The 15,760-nt window shown below is 36.6% G+C and overlaps 1 protein-coding gene across 1 annotated transcript in view; it reads left to right on the top strand.

Moving 5' to 3' along the window:
• Nucleotides 1-1,445: 1,445 nt before the first annotated feature.
• The window catches only part of LOC110469737 (uncharacterized), a 47,908-nt gene continuing 33,593 nt past the window's right edge, over nt 1,446-15,760 (top strand). Inside the window, exon 1 of the mRNA XM_085571849.1 lies at nt 1,446-15,760. This exon is cut by the window's right edge and continues 14,782 nt beyond it. The gene's annotated coding sequence lies outside the window, so the exon portion shown is untranslated.

Genomic DNA, 15,760 nt, shown 5'->3' with positions numbered 1-15,760 from the left:
TATTAGACAAGGGCTGAACCTGTAAATCTTCCAGTGTATGAAAGATTGTTATAAGCAGGTCAGATAAGAGCAGAAAGAAGGTGGTTTTATGTGTAGCAAAAAGGTTTAGAGATGGTGCAGACTAAACAAAAGCATGAGGTGACAAACCAGAAGGAGCTCCAATGGCCTCGTACATTCTGTGTCTGCAGCACTGTGAGGCACAGTCAGTGCTCTCTCCTGGGGCTGCTTCTCAATGCCTCCGTAGTCCTCAAAATCTGCCATCTGCCACCAAAGTCACACATCTTGGTAGTTGTCTTGGTTTAACAAGACATGAGTCTGTGAAAGAGGGCAAAAAGCCTCCTGTGCAATGGAGAAGGTAAACCCCCTCCCTCTGAATTACCAGGATTTTTAAATTAAAAGGCTCTCAGGCAAAGATATGGGAATGGGAGTAACAATTCTTTACTAGGAGAAAACTACATAACAATTTAAAAAAAGGCAAATGCAATCAGTACAAACAAAACTAGTGATAAAGTCCACAACCTGAGGATTCGGGGTGTTGGTAGCAGTCCGGTTGAAATGATAGCTGCTCCTCTTGCAGTGGCTGATGAATTGCAGCTGCAGTGGTGATCTTTAGAAGGGTATAGTTTTCTCTGAAGATCTGGTGGCAGTGGGGCCGGTCTTCCTCTGCACCGGGGTTGCCTCTGAGCTCCGCCGTCGCTGCCTCACCGCGCTCCAGCCGCTTCTCTGGGAAATCCCGCAAAGAGAGAGAGAGCTGCTTCTCTGGGAATCCCGTAAAGAGAGAGAGAGAGCTGCTCTGTCCCCCCAAAAGGTACCACTTTATCCAATAAAAGAGTGCTTGGCTTCCCCCTCTGGGTGGAGCATCTCACAATGGGATGATGTTAAGTTACCAGCCCTGCAATGAGTCAGTCAATGGCCCATTAACAAACCATTACCTCTTCGGAGCAAACCATTGTTCTTGGGAAAAGATAACAAACCTGCCCAGCCTCCTTGCCAGATGGCAAATAGAATACAAGCTTATCTTACAAACAAGGACAGTAGTCCAAAACATCCTGATGAGGACCAAGCAATGGGCATGATGGCACTCACTGGGTTAAGGAATGCCACCACAGTGCCAGACCACAACTGATGTTACTCGCAGCTGTGGCACTTTTGTGGAGGCAGCATCAGGTGGCCCAAATAGCTGGCAAAGTTTTCCATAAAATTAAATATTGGGAAGAAATTTTTGTGTTCAGTTTCTATCCAAGTCCAGTGTACGGACTCAGTGATGGTAGCTGAAAGAGCTATTTGTCAGATTCAGTATCTTCTTTCTGTCGTTTTTATTCTGAGTAGAACTAATTTTTAAATGTATTAGTAAAACTGGTCATCAAAATACTGTGTACAGTAAAGCTATTTCTGCTCCAGCTGAAACAAGAATGTTTGTTTGTGCATGTTAATGGTGCCACTAAGCAGTGAGTGGCACCTTTAACAACAAGGTTAAAGGTAAAAAAGTATCTCCTTAAATATTGCATAAATAACTGACTTTGTACCATTTTTGGTTAGTGGGAAACATCCAGTGTTCAATGCTTTAGAAAAATGCCCTTTTACTAAACTAAAGAAAGAGTGAATTATACTCCATTGTTGTACAGCTTACACAGCTGTGGAAAGATTGGAATCTGATGCATCACAAAGAGAAATTATGTAAACTGGAAACATGACATTTCAAGGGGAAAAAATACTTAAAATGGAAAACAGGGGGAAAAAAAGCTAGTTCATTGTCTGCATGAAGTTGAATTTCCAAGAAGAGACAAAGCAAAAGAAAGCCCAACAGATGTTTTTGTGAATGCTTTTTAAACTTACTGTCAACACCTTTATTGGGAAACACCCAAATTCAATGAAAAAATGAGTTTGGAATTAAAGTGAGTATATTCATAAATTCTAGTAAATTTTAATAATTTCATAAAAATGGTCAAATCATAAAATTTCAGTCCAGAACATTGAGTTGTGTCTAACTGTTTTGAAAAGTCTTTATAAATTAATAAACCCGTGAAGGCAGATATTTATGGTCATAAATAGCAATTATATAGTGATATGTGTAAATTATTGGAAAAGTTTGTCAGAGCTGAACAGCTGCCAGTGGCTAAAACTAGCCCAGGAAAAATGCCAGTATGAGGAGTTTTTTGTAGACTGGGCTTGTCTGTGGTTCAGCTTTAGCTCAGGGAAGTCTTTCTCTGAAAATAGATCTGTTTTAGGCATACTTATTATGTGAACTGTATGTATGTTGCTTTTCTTCACATGTCATAAACCACTGCACCTCTTCCATTAAACTTGGTGTTTGTTACAAAAGTAATGGTAGGCCCTGGCTAGGTTCCTCTTCCATGATTTTCCATCAAGCCCATTGAAAACCTGAAAAAAATTCAAAAAGTCCTTAGAACTTAATAAAACAAAGACTATTTTCCTAGATACATTTTAAACAATATTCAAATCAATAAATTTAACAATAAACCCCTCCTAAAATAATTTTTAAGCAGAAATTTTAACATTATAAGAAAAAATGTTTTCTTCACTATACTTGGAAATTAACATTAATTTTGTTCTAAGATAAGTTTTGTGAAAGTATTTCTATAAATTAGCCTGTCCTGGAGCATGTGCTGGTGTGTTCATGTCCTAAATAGCAGAATGCAGTTGTGGTTTTTCATTAACAATGTAGCTGGTGCATAATTTTTCCATCAAGTGCCAGCATCTCACAGCACAAGAAAACAATGTATTCAAAAAGGATGTGACAGAGGGAAGAATATTAAAGAGTTCTACTGTAGAAAAACTGCTAAGGAAAAATGTGATTTTCATGACAGTAATAGCTGATCAATCATTGTTAAATTAGGTACATATTTAGTACTAAAAGGATCTTAAATTGAATACCTCTTTACATAACATTTGGTTTTACAGGTAACACACAGTTCTATTACCAAAATCTCATGCAATAAAATTCTCTGAGAGCTCAACTCACCAAAATGAGGGTAGACTGAACATATGAAGTGAAAAGATCTGAAAACAGTTATTTTGTTACTGGTATATATAACCTGCTAAAACTGGCACACATCTTTACAGGGGAAGGTAGAAATGACACTGTCAGATTATCTGTGCCCTATATTTTCCCTGTAAGCATCTGCAGATCTCTGTCTTTATCCTCCCTCCACTTGCTTTAATACTTTAAATTCTAATAATGCATGTGTTAAAAAAACCACAAGCAAAATGCACCCACCCACTGCCCAAATGGAAGCAGCCACCTACATCACAAGTGCAGCTCAGCTTTCAGTGGACTCAGACAAGTGCCAGGCAAGCTGACCTATCGTATTTGCCTTGTTTTACTGCTTCCATCTGCCCATCTGCTGCCTTGTCCATTGTTCCAGGTCCTTATAATTGTCACCATCTTCTGCTTCCACGTTGGGAGCAGCGTTTTGCATGAAAAGGCCTCAGGTTCACCATGACATTAACAAACATAGTTGCAGCTAAAACACTCTAATTATAGTGTGTGGGGTGCGTTGTGGTTTTTTTCCATTTGGCTACATCAGATTCTCATGCTGTGTTGTTGAAGTTCATGACAATCTTTGAAGGATCTGTACTACCTATTTTTTTAATGAAAATTCCTACCTCCTGCTGGTTTGGCACAAAGTAGGGGCCCCAATACAATCTAATTTGCAGACAGATGGGGAAAAATAATGTGTCTTTACAATGACCAAACATGCTTAGTTCATGACTATTAATTAGCTCCTGGTTTTCCCATCAAATGGGAAAGAAATTACTTGAATCGCCATTCTCAAATCTTACGCGTGTCTTTAAAACCCGTCAGTACACATAAGGAGTATTACATTTCTAAAATTAGGATTGCTTTGTTGAGACTAAATGGCAAAAATTAAAGGTGATCCTCTTGCTAATCCTGAAGGCAAAACAAGCTGAGCATAGTCTCTCCTGCCTCATGAAATTTTGGGTTTTGCTCTGCTTGTGCTGAATGCTGGGAGTGGCACTGAAAATCATCCCATTTTTTCAGTGGAAAGCATCTTTTGAGTGGGGAGGAAAAAAAGTGCTTTCAATGGGTGTTCCACTTGCAAAGAACAGCTTGCTGAATGTCATCTTGCACTTACAATCACTGAAGCTGCCTATTCAAAGCAGAATGTGTCTGCTATCCTTAACTCCAAATCTGGGCCAATGCAATCAGTCCCTTTCCCTTAACTTAATGGGCAGATCTACATCGACTTTAATGTCAGCTTAATCAGACTCTAAGCTCTTCAGGGAGAGCAATTGAATTTCCTGCAATATGTGGAATCTAGCTTGCTGTCAGAGATTTAATTCAGGGTGATAGAAGATAACACCACTACCCCACAGAATTCATTTTATTAAGTAGAGTATTTTAATTATAACTTCTGTCATAAGGTCACAGTTTAAATAGAATATTTAGCTTAAAATAAAATATCTCAAGCATAAACAGGTATTTATGGATACTCCACAAGTCTGTCACTCAGCACTGCATATAAATCAAGTCTGTTTCTTCAGTAATAATCAATTTCACATTCTCTGTTATTTCCCTTGCAAATGAATGTATTTAGAAGAAAATAATTGTTGTTTTGTCAATTTCTCTCCAAATCTTGATAAATGAGTCTTGAATATTACATCACAAAGTAAATAAATAATTCAGCTTTATCCAGTAATACTGAGAATAGTGACAAAGTGCATCATTATTACATAGTTATACTGGGAAAAAGGTTAAAGCTTGCAAATTCTTAATGTGGCATGTGACATTTTTTTTATAAGGACTACTTTTTAAAAACAGCAACATGAGTTACGAAGTTTTTTACTATATGAGGGGTCGGAGTGGGTGAATTTGCTTTTATATAATGACCTGTTTTATCAGGAGCCCTTAACACATGTGGATGAACTGCTCAAGGGAGGTGCTGTGCCATAAGGTCTGTAAAAAAAAAGTGCCATTGTCTGTAGGCATGATTAAAAAAATATCTAATATAGATGTGCTGCCACCTGTCTTTTTTACAAAGAAATTGTCACAACCATTCCATTTTAAGGCCAAGAGTTAAGTTCCCAGTTGTTGTGACCCAGTTCAGTGTCTAGCTTCTGCTTACACTGACAATTAACTTTTCAGTTGTCACAAAAGCCTTTAGATTGAACTACTGTGAAAAGAGGTAAAAATAGTGGGTGTTACACTTCTCTGTGGCAAACAGGCTTTGATTTATCATAGGATCATAGAATCATAGAATAGTTTAGGTTGGAAAGGACTTAGGGATGATCTATTTATTCTGGCTTTTTTTTTTTTTAATTGGCAAAATATGTAATTTGCCTTTTGTTCTTGAAAAATTAGTCTCATTGAGGGAAAACTCCAGGTATTTTCCTTCATTTTTTCCTACTATCAAAGAGGAAAAGATTGTAATAGTGAAATAAATGCAAATAATCTGGGAAAGGAAAATGTAATAATCATGACACCTGATACAAAGTTAATGCATAACTATTAGCACCTGATGAGCCCATGGAAGAGCAATTCTAGATTATAGATTCTCATATTACAGATAAATATGAAGTCTAAATGTCAGCTAAATACATTGATTTTCCCATTTTGGTTTTGAATGAAATGTTGAAATGAAATGTTTAATGAAGTATTGATGCAGAAGATCAGTTTTATCTCTTATGGAACTGTTTTCCCCTCTCCAGATTAATGAAATTGCTAAATTTGATCTCTGTGCAGAATAAGATGAAAAAATAGCAGTAGACTTGTGTAAATACTGCCAATGCTTCCTAAATGCATTCATTCAAGCTAAAAAAACTCCAATACATTAATTTTTCCATATTTCTCTACCCTGAAGACAAAGAAAATTATTGGTTGAAGCTTCCCATCAAGTTTGGAAAAAGGACCCCAAGGAGCCAAGAAGCCTGAAGTGAAACTACTCACTTTTGAGGTACCATATTTATTAGATGGAGAACTTTCATGGACCTAAAAAAATGGTGAGGGCTCTTTAAGCCTTGTCATAGCCCTGGCACAGAGTTCAATTAGCAAACCCAGCCACTGGTCACAGCTCTCTCTTCATTACTGGGAAGGATCATGCATATACAGTGAATTGCTCAGCAGTGACAGGATAAAATCAAAATTTTCATTCAACCACTGTCAGGAGCTTTATTCTTCTAGGAATTATGCTTCAGGCAGAGGACTTACATTCTCAGACAAGCAAATTCTGTCTACAAGACAGAATCTTCTGGAACTCTCTAAGTCTTTCAGGACTGAAACAGCCATAGGGATTTTAACTTTTGAGGATGGAAAAAAGGCCCAAGGTCTGGAATGTAGATCTACAAGATTTCTGCCTATCTTAATTCATAAAAGACACTCAAGCACATGCTTACAGCAACTGCAGTGGGGTTCAGTCATGTGTTTTAAGCTGAATATCAGTGGTGTTTTGAATCAAGGTCAATAAGCACATATACACAGTGACTTGTTCTAGTTTAACCAAAAGTTTCAATTTTGAGATGCTACTGACTAGGTAGAAAAATACCTTTCAATTATTAAAAAAAACCCATTACTTTTACAGCTTTATTGTCCTAACACCATCAATGTGTCAAATTGAATACTTAGGAATAGGAGGTTGGAGATCAGTCACCAAAATTTACTGTCAGCCCAGGCAGCACTCAGCCAATCATGAGAGGCAGACAGGCATCTAAGTGTAATTATCCCAGTTATGGTTTCAATGTACAGACTGGTATAGAATAAAAGTGCAATGAAAGCTACTTTCCCCACTGAAACATGGAGAGCAGTCATTAAAGAGCGGAACAAAAGAGTTTTACTTACCAAAGGAAAGTTTTCTCTGCTAGCTAGTTATATATAGACTTTGGCCAAAGGGTTGCTGCAAGCAATATATACATAGTGAATGAGGGGAAACAATCCTGGTTTTCATTAAGAAGAATGGGCTGATTATTTCCTGTATAAGTGTGGATTAACATGAGTTTTGGAACAAAAGAATAGATCCACATGGAAGGGCTGAAGGGAAGGAGTGCTAGTATTCCAATAACGGATAACAAGGAGACAAGCAGAGATCTAAGCACAGATGAAGATGCACTGTGAAGGTGCTTCCCTATAGGAAGCTAAAAACAGCTTAGTGGTGGGCAAGATTTTAGGTGGAGGTTACTGAGCAGGTGTAATATGAGACAGGAGGGAAAGACCCAAGACACAAAGGAAAAAAAGACATAGTATTTGTATTAATTAGGGTGAGAGGTTTTTCTTACATAATCTTGCCTAAGGTACACTAGCAAGGCTTTCTTTCACTTCTGCATGTATATCTCTTTTCCAGTAATGATTTGTAACTGTGCTGCTTTGGGATGTTGGGAATGAATGCCTTTTTTTTTGCATTCTACTGTAACTGAGGTTGAATGGGATTTAATTTAACTAAAACAGCATGACATTGGTAACCTAAAAAAAAATCCATGTACTGGGTTACCTCAATAAAGCCCTGCTTCCTTAGTACATCTTCCTGTACTCACAGGGTGACAGAACAGATGACATTTCAGTCAGATGGAGAGTTTGCACCCCAGAGATCAGGAGAAACTAATGGTTAAATGTGAAGGCTTGCAGGGAAAATGTCAGTGTCATTATTGGTTTCCACTGCATTAAAGGCTGAAAGATGCTTTTAAGAAACAGAACAAAGCCACATGCTCTACAAGCTGCTCTGCAACTTTGGAGTGAAAACTATATAGGAGATGGGCATACATATTTAATGAACCAGTAAAACTACAATATGACCTTCCAATGCAGCAAGCTCTTTCCAAAAGCTTTGCAATATATTGCCCTTAAAGCCCCCAGGAGTTTTCTCCTTTTCGAACAGTAGAATGACATGAATTTCAAAAGCAGGAGATTATGTAAAAGGAAGAGAGAAGACATTTCATTCAAAACCAAAATGGGAAAATCAATGTATTTAGCTGACATTTAGACTTCATATTTATCTGTAATATGTGAGTCCATAACCTGGAATTGCTCTTCCATCCTCATATTCTGCCTTTATTTCTGTAACTCCCTGAAAGTGTAGGCTTTAGTGTAGGCCTCTGATGCTCAAAAACACAAAGAAAAGGCTTCTTGTTTAACACTTCTGTGTTATGCAAAAATTTATAAAAGCAAACAAATATATTGTTTATTACATTTAAAATTATTATTACAATATTTCTTGCAAAATGCTCCCAAGATTTTATTTACTCATTATAACAGTAGAGTTGAAAAACACACTAAGGGTCATAATGCAGAAGACAAACTAGCCAAATTAAGGAATAAATGGATACAAAGACAGATGAAATTGCTTGCTTAAATATGCAGTTTACATGTGACAGTGGATGCAGAAAATGTGGGTCTTCCTAAAAAAAAAAAAAAAATATCAGACCTAACAGTCTATCAGGTTTTGAAAAAGTTTGGTCACAAATCTGAAACATGCAGTTATCTCAGCCAAATTTCACAAAACAAAGTCCCACACAAATGTTATCTGGGGAAAAACTACAACCATGAAACAACCCATGTTCATCTGTTTTATTTGTTTTATCAAAGTGCTGCTTTGTTCTTCACTAATTCCCTTCAGCCTAGTGATATCAGTCCCCAGATCTTGAAATCTGTAATGTATACAGAAATGAGTTTACAGACAAAATCATCTGTGAATCAGATGACCCTCTATAAGGAGCTTGTCCCTGAGGGACATAGTCTGTGGTGAAGAGAAAGCATCATGTGTTACATAATCCCTGAGTGTTAGCTTATGCCCTGAGTCATGAGTAAGGCACTGTGGCAGACTGGATAAAATGTACTAAGAAACTTGAACAACTTTGTGTAGTTAGGAAATATTAAAATATAGAAATTATAGAAATATTAATAGATACAGAATTTATAAATAGAGAAATACAAAAAAAGTGACCAAGACAATTCCCAGATCTATCCTGTACCTTCTGAAGATACATCATCTGAAACACCAGATCCTAGGGCCAAAATCCCTACACAGTGTTCTAGCATATGAACAAAGCAAATCATTAAATTCAAGAGGGTTTAAAAAAAAATTGTTTGCCCACTTAATTTTGAGTGCTATGCAGTAGGGATAGGGCCAAGATTCATTTCACCAAGGAACAGTCAACACCTAGCATATTTGTCTTGGTACAGACAAATACGTAGCTTGTACATCTATAAAGATTGAGGAGTAAAAGCCTTGGGCTTGTCACCAACAGGGGATAGCTCATTTCATTCCTTAGACTTTATGAACTGGAATATACAGTATAGGGCAGTCTGGCCTATTTATTTGTGAGAAACTCTAGTCTGCCAGTGGAGAGTGTTAATTGGGAAATGTGGTGCAATTTATTTTTTAAAACTCCAATATTGCTGTTATAAAAGTAGGAGGAAGGGTAAAGATATTAATTAAAGACAAGATCTGTCACAGGTTTTCATTTAAAATAAAAATTACCTGACAGAAATTGTACACTCTTTACTGTCTGGCATACAATATCTGGTTTTAGTCTTCAAAGCAGATCAACAGGAAAACAAGTTGATTTTTTTTCCCTGCTAGTAGATATGCATATTCTACATTTTTTTCTTTTTAAAGTTAACATACTACTATTTACGTACTACTATATTACTATTAACATACTACTATTGCTGCTTCTGGTAATATCCAACTGTGTCAGATTACAAAACCTCTAGCCAAACCAATCTAGCCAAATCAATTTAGCAAAACAAATCTCCTGACAAGACCTGGGAACAAACTGTGACTCTGAGACTTTCACTTTAGGAAGCTTTTCCAATATGTTGTTTTGAAGCATGTGATGACTATGCTGAGAGTCACCATCCACTTTGGTAACTTTGGAATTAGATGAGTGGTAACAAGTTCAGCTTTTGCCACTCCTGGGTGAAACACAGAACCACAGCTAACAGTGGTATGTTGGAATTACAAAAAGTTACCTCAGTAACCAATCTAAAATCAGTGTAAGATATGCATATAATGAGCACAGAACTGGCAGAGTGAGGAATGCTTGCCTTGTCTGATTTGCACTTCAGTGCTGTTGCCTGTAACACAGTGGGAGTGCTTCACAAGCAAGCTGGGACGAAGAAAAGTTACGTGTTGGCCAAACCTCTTCTTCCTGTAGAAATTCATCTGTTTTACAGATTCTTTTCACTCTAAAAGAGGGTTCTGCCAAAAACAGGTCATTCTGCAATGTTAAAAGAGAGAAAACCATTCCACTACAGGTCCCACCTTTCTGTGCTCTGCAGCTGACAGATGGCAGTACGCTCTCCCATCTGGGTCACTGGGGTTACCTGTAGCTGAACTTCTCCAGCAGTGCAAGTAATTTCTTGTTCTTATTTACATCTATAGTGTTTTCCTCCTGGAACAGAGCAAGCTGGAACAATATATTTGTTTTTAACAATGTCATGGGCCAATGCAATGACACACTGCCACCTTGGCTATTCCTGTCTGGCCCAGATAAAATAGAAGAAGTCAAGCTGCTCTTGCTGGGCAGAGGGATGGACATGTGTTTTCTGAGGCTCTTGGTCCAGCTTAGACACAGAAAATGGGTCAGTGTGTCTTATCTGAAATACATCCACAGCAATTTAGACTTTTAGTTTATTAGTGTCCATTTTCTACACCAAGGACCTTACATGCTTGTGATACTCGGAAATATCGAGTGGAAAGAGTGGAGAGAAAATACTGACTGTAACACACCGTAGATGAAGAAAGGACCTTGTAAATAACTACACCAGAGCACAAAATATTCTGCCCCTTCTGCCCCAAAAAACAAAAGCAAAATCCCTTCCAAATGCAAGGAATTAAATAGTGTTAAAGGGAACACCATCCAGGCCTGTCAGCTATCCTTTCCTTGGATACAAGAGTGATACTCACCAGAGGACATTTCATTATTTCTCCAATGTTTATGCATTAACCAAGCATACTCATTAATTACATGTGTCCCAGAATTCTTGCTGGGGTTTGCAGTCACTCAGAGATGAACAATAGGAGAACAAAATAGGAATAACTGTGTCATAAGAAACTCTTGCCAGTTAAAATTAAGGGGTCTAAGCAATTATTTCTTTTCTAATAAGAATCATTAAACATGAGATTGAATTTTAGAAACAGGCATAGCAGACTGTCAATTGTTTCAAAGCATAACCAGCAATTTGAGCAGTTATTCTCTAAGGTGAAAAAAATGTTTGGGAAAAAAGTCTTTAAAAATTTTCAGCTGAGTATTTTGCAAATAATTCTACAGGTGAAAATGACAAAAGTTCTTGTCTTGTGATGAGCAATTAAAATACATTGCAATGTTAAAATATATTAAAATTGTGGCACTTTGCTATATGAAATGGTGGTGTTCATCAAAGGTTAGTCTTGATCCTTCTCCAACCCTAATTCTATGATTCTAAAGTATATTTAAGGAAAATGAACCAAGTGAATGTATGGAAAAATATAATGCTTTCACCTGGAAGGACTTAGGATCTAATGGTATCATAGAAAGGCAAGAAATGGATGATAAAAGCAAACAAACAAAACCAAGTGAAAGATAACTGTACTTATCGTGTTCTGTGGACTACTGTCATTCATTATCAAGGCAAAAATGTAAACCCTACACATTAAAATAGTATTTAAAAATTATAGAAGAGTGGAAATAGAAAGCTTGGGGAAGAGTGAGCGGTCAGTGGCACTTAAAAGTCAAATGTCTGAATACAATGAAGTCTCTAGCCAGCTTCTAATTCCCTTGCTGGTTTCTTTAGCTTACAGCTTTAATTTGACACCCTTGAAGTGATATAATGTACAATAAATACCAGTAAATAAGCTTAGGATTTCAGAATATGTTGAATTAATTGCCATCACTTCTATTTTATTCTATTTTCTGTTACCAGTCCAAATATTTTAGTGGGAGATGCAAACATTTTTGAAATACAATACAAATCTTTACAAATAGGAGGGATAGCTCATTTTGATGGAAGTCTTGTTGAGGCACTGATAGTTACCTGACACAGTAGTTTAGTTGTACCAGGCTCTAAATACAGTTGTTTTTAATAGCCACATGACATTTGGTTTCCTTTCTGGCTGTAAACAACCCTTTGTTAAGAACAAAATATAAACCAAATCCTCCATACACCAAATATTTATCATTTCTGAGGGAGTTTTACAGTTCAGAAAGCAACATCTTTGTTCATACAAGATTTTAAAGTTTTGAAAATAAGCAATAAACAAAGAGTTTTTGTCTGGCAATAGAATTATAAAAGTACCTTTTCTATTTACTTACCGAGACAAGGAGCATGACAAAATTTGATGAGTCTTTCTTGAACCAAGCTAGTAACTATGAATTGAATACATCTATTTTTCACTATTTTGTCTACAGCTCTACAAGAATACGGGGGATGATTCTGTCTGGATTTCACCTTTCATTTTGCACTGAGTTAACTAAAGCCCTAACAGTGATATATAATGGTGAAGAGATACAAATTGTGTTTCTTAGAAGGAATAGAAACTATTCTATTAACAGGGTTGATATTTAACAATGGGAAATCCTACTTAAATTTGTGAGTATGACCAATCTTCTAATGGAACAAATTCTGACTGATCCTAGAAATGTTATGAGATTTTGCATCTAGACCACAGCCTGAAATCAAATCCAGAGACCTTGGCTGTCATTTTCTAGTGCATTAATTAGAACATTAATCTTTCCTTCTGAACTCTTAATGAGGCCCAGCTTCCTCTGCCCACACAAAGGGCGAATCTTTAATATGACTGAATCTTTAGCAGAAGTGTGAGTCAATACATTCATTATCCTTAATGTCAGTCCTTCTCCCAGAGCAGAAACTAAAAGAGCCATGTAAAAAGGAGGAACTTCTGGAGAGAAGAGCCTGGAGTCACACTGGCCTTTTCCCCAGCAGCTGATTTAAGAGTGAATTACAAAGACAATACCATTTTCTAAAATAATCTTTAGCAACCGTTTTGTGTCAACCTTAGGGAGACTGTCGGTTTTCTCCCGGGCGTCTGTGCTCCATTAGCAGATGCAACTCCAAAAAGTTCAGGTAATTCTTGTAAAAGGTTGAGAAAGCAAAGTCTGAGCAGAAAGAAAGAGAAATACAAATGGAAATTCACAAGTCACTGTGATCTGTCAAGGCAGTAAATTTATTTAATATAATTCTGACCCTGTCAAGATTAAAAGTGATGGGCAATATTTTTTTGCTACAGCAGAATTGGAGTTTTAAATGTCTGCAATTGCAAATTGCATAAAAAGAATTAGTTTGCATTGTTACTAATCACTGCTGGTTTATTAAGCCTTTGAGGTCTCCTACCGCTCTCTGCACTGCCCTAAATAATCATCCCTGTGCCACCTAGTGCCTTTCCTGGATGTGGTCTTCCATCTGACACCCACTAAACCCTTTCTCCACTGGTTTAAGCAGTTCTGTGGTATTTGGTGGCACATGATGACAAATGTAGCACACATCAGTTCTACAAAATATTTAAAAGCTGTTGTGCTCTTACTCTCCTGAAAGGTACACCTGAACATAATGCTGGTGTAGGTACTGTCCTTCCTGAATGAAAGAAAGGAAACTGGCAGCCTATACAGCCTATACAGGTATTGTTAAACACTTTCTCTCCTAAATTCTCCATCTTGCACTGATGCTCGTGCACTTAATTACTTTAGACCTGCAGAATGGTTTAAATATATGTTGGATCATGATCGTTCACAGATAAGCAATTTTTTTGTCCAAAGCTAGACAATAATTTATTAGCTTTAAACAATTTCAACTGATTTTTTTATTGCAACTGTACACTTTTTACTTTGTCTTTGCAATGAATGAGTCTACTTAATTTAGAGTAACTAGGACACCATAGAAATAAGAGGAATTTTGCCTACTATCAGATGGCTTACATTTATGATATTCTCAGGTTGGCTGTCAAAGATTTTGAGTTTTGATCTATGTGAGGCTCAGAAAAGTTATTGCTATTGCATCTGAATGGTTAAGTACAGTATTAAAATTTAAAGTGGGAAATGGCTTGAAACCAAGTATAAATTGGGGAGAAATTACTGATTTTTTTAGGATCAATTTTACAAAATTGTTTTACATTGATTTGCTTTACATAAAGAATTCAGCTAACAATTCACTCCTGAGAGCAATACTCACAGCTATTTCTGAATTTGAAGAGAAAAGAAAAATTAAGAACCTTGTCACTGCATAAAACAGTTTATTTTTTATATATTTATTTTTCACATCTAAAGGTAGTAACCTTTAACCTAACACTTCATACTGCATTTGAGTTACAATTTCTTCCATTTTATTGCAGACATGCAATTATCTGGCCAGGAATTTATTCAATATTTTAGCACAGAATTTGAAGGGGAAAAAAGGCACTTTTAGAAAGAAAAATGTCTAAATGCTAAAATGCTAGTAAATGCTAGTACAGTAGAAATTTTTAACAATCTTTTAATTTTCATTATTTTATTTTTGTTATTTGTGAAATTTTGGCACTTTTGAACATTTTGAACATTTTATATAGTGAAAGCCAGTGTTCTAATATTGCAAATCACTTGCTGAAGGCTCACTGTATTTTTACTACATTATCTAAATATAAGAGGGATTTGGAAATAGTTGTTCTCATCCATATTTTCAGCAGTTGCTGTTCTGAAATGCAGGTGACAGTATGGGATAGTGAAGCAGAGTCTGAAGAAATGTTGACAGAAACAAGGAAAAGATTAAAAATGTGGAAACAATTAAATAAAGCTGCAAAATTATTAAATCTTACTGTAGCATTTATGAGGCTTTCTCCATCTTTTCTGTCATTATTTTATGACTGCTAGTTCAGGAAATATGAACTCTCTTCATTGTTGTTTACCACATTACAATGCCTTCGATATTCCTTGAATACATAACACTTACAAACCAACTGCAGATAGGAAACTATTAAATCAAGGCTTCTAAAGCTGAGAAATGCAAACATGGGGGCCATCACTGTCCAACCACATAACTGAATGACATTTTCCAGTGATCCCCCTGTCTCCTTCAGCACACAGCTGGGTAGAGCTCTGCAGATTCAGAACAATTCAGTATTTTGGCAATGCTTTTCCCCACAATGTTCAGATAATGTATTATTACACATTATTTATCACATTTACATTAAACTACAGAAATACTGTTCTAAAGACAGAATATTTTATTTTCTCTTGATATTTTATGCTGCTTGTGAACACAGCACTAGGATGTTTCACAGCTCACTTAATACATGAAGAGGAGAATACAGTCAGGAACTAAAGAAAAATGTTTCTATTCATTTATGTACCCAACCTGAATTGTCTATAGCTTGTTTTCAAAGTATTGAATAAATGCTGTAATGTGACATTTTGAATAAAAAAAAGCCAAGGTCTCTTTGGCTTAGCTTGTGCTTGTAGAACAGCATAAGTGAATGCAACTCAGCCCATAGCATTTAACCGTCTCACTTAGTGAAACTACGCTTCAGTGAACAAACACAGTGTGATTATATAAACTATCATACTATGTAACTAGCACACTATGTGCCCACAAGAAAAGCAGTCAAGATTGGTCCAATCTTCTACCAAAATGGCAAGAATGACAGTGACAGCTACAAGAGCCTTTGATGGCCACAGGTATTAGCTTCCTGCAAAAACTCTAAGGTCGTTACTGCTTTTTCTGTCACTCAACCCACTGAGTAAAGTGCAGTGCCTTCATAGAGTTGCACTTCAGGGCAGATAGGATTGGAGATTATCGTCACAGAGCTTTTTTGGTTTCTGG

The sequence above is a fragment of the Lonchura striata genome, chromosome 2 (genome assembly GCF_050655825.1).
Source record: "Lonchura striata isolate lonStrDom1 chromosome 2, ASM5065582v1, whole genome shotgun sequence".
NCBI classification, from domain to species: Eukaryota; Metazoa; Chordata; class Aves; order Passeriformes; family Estrildidae; genus Lonchura; species Lonchura striata.
This window is presented reverse-complemented; position numbering and strand designations above follow the sequence as displayed.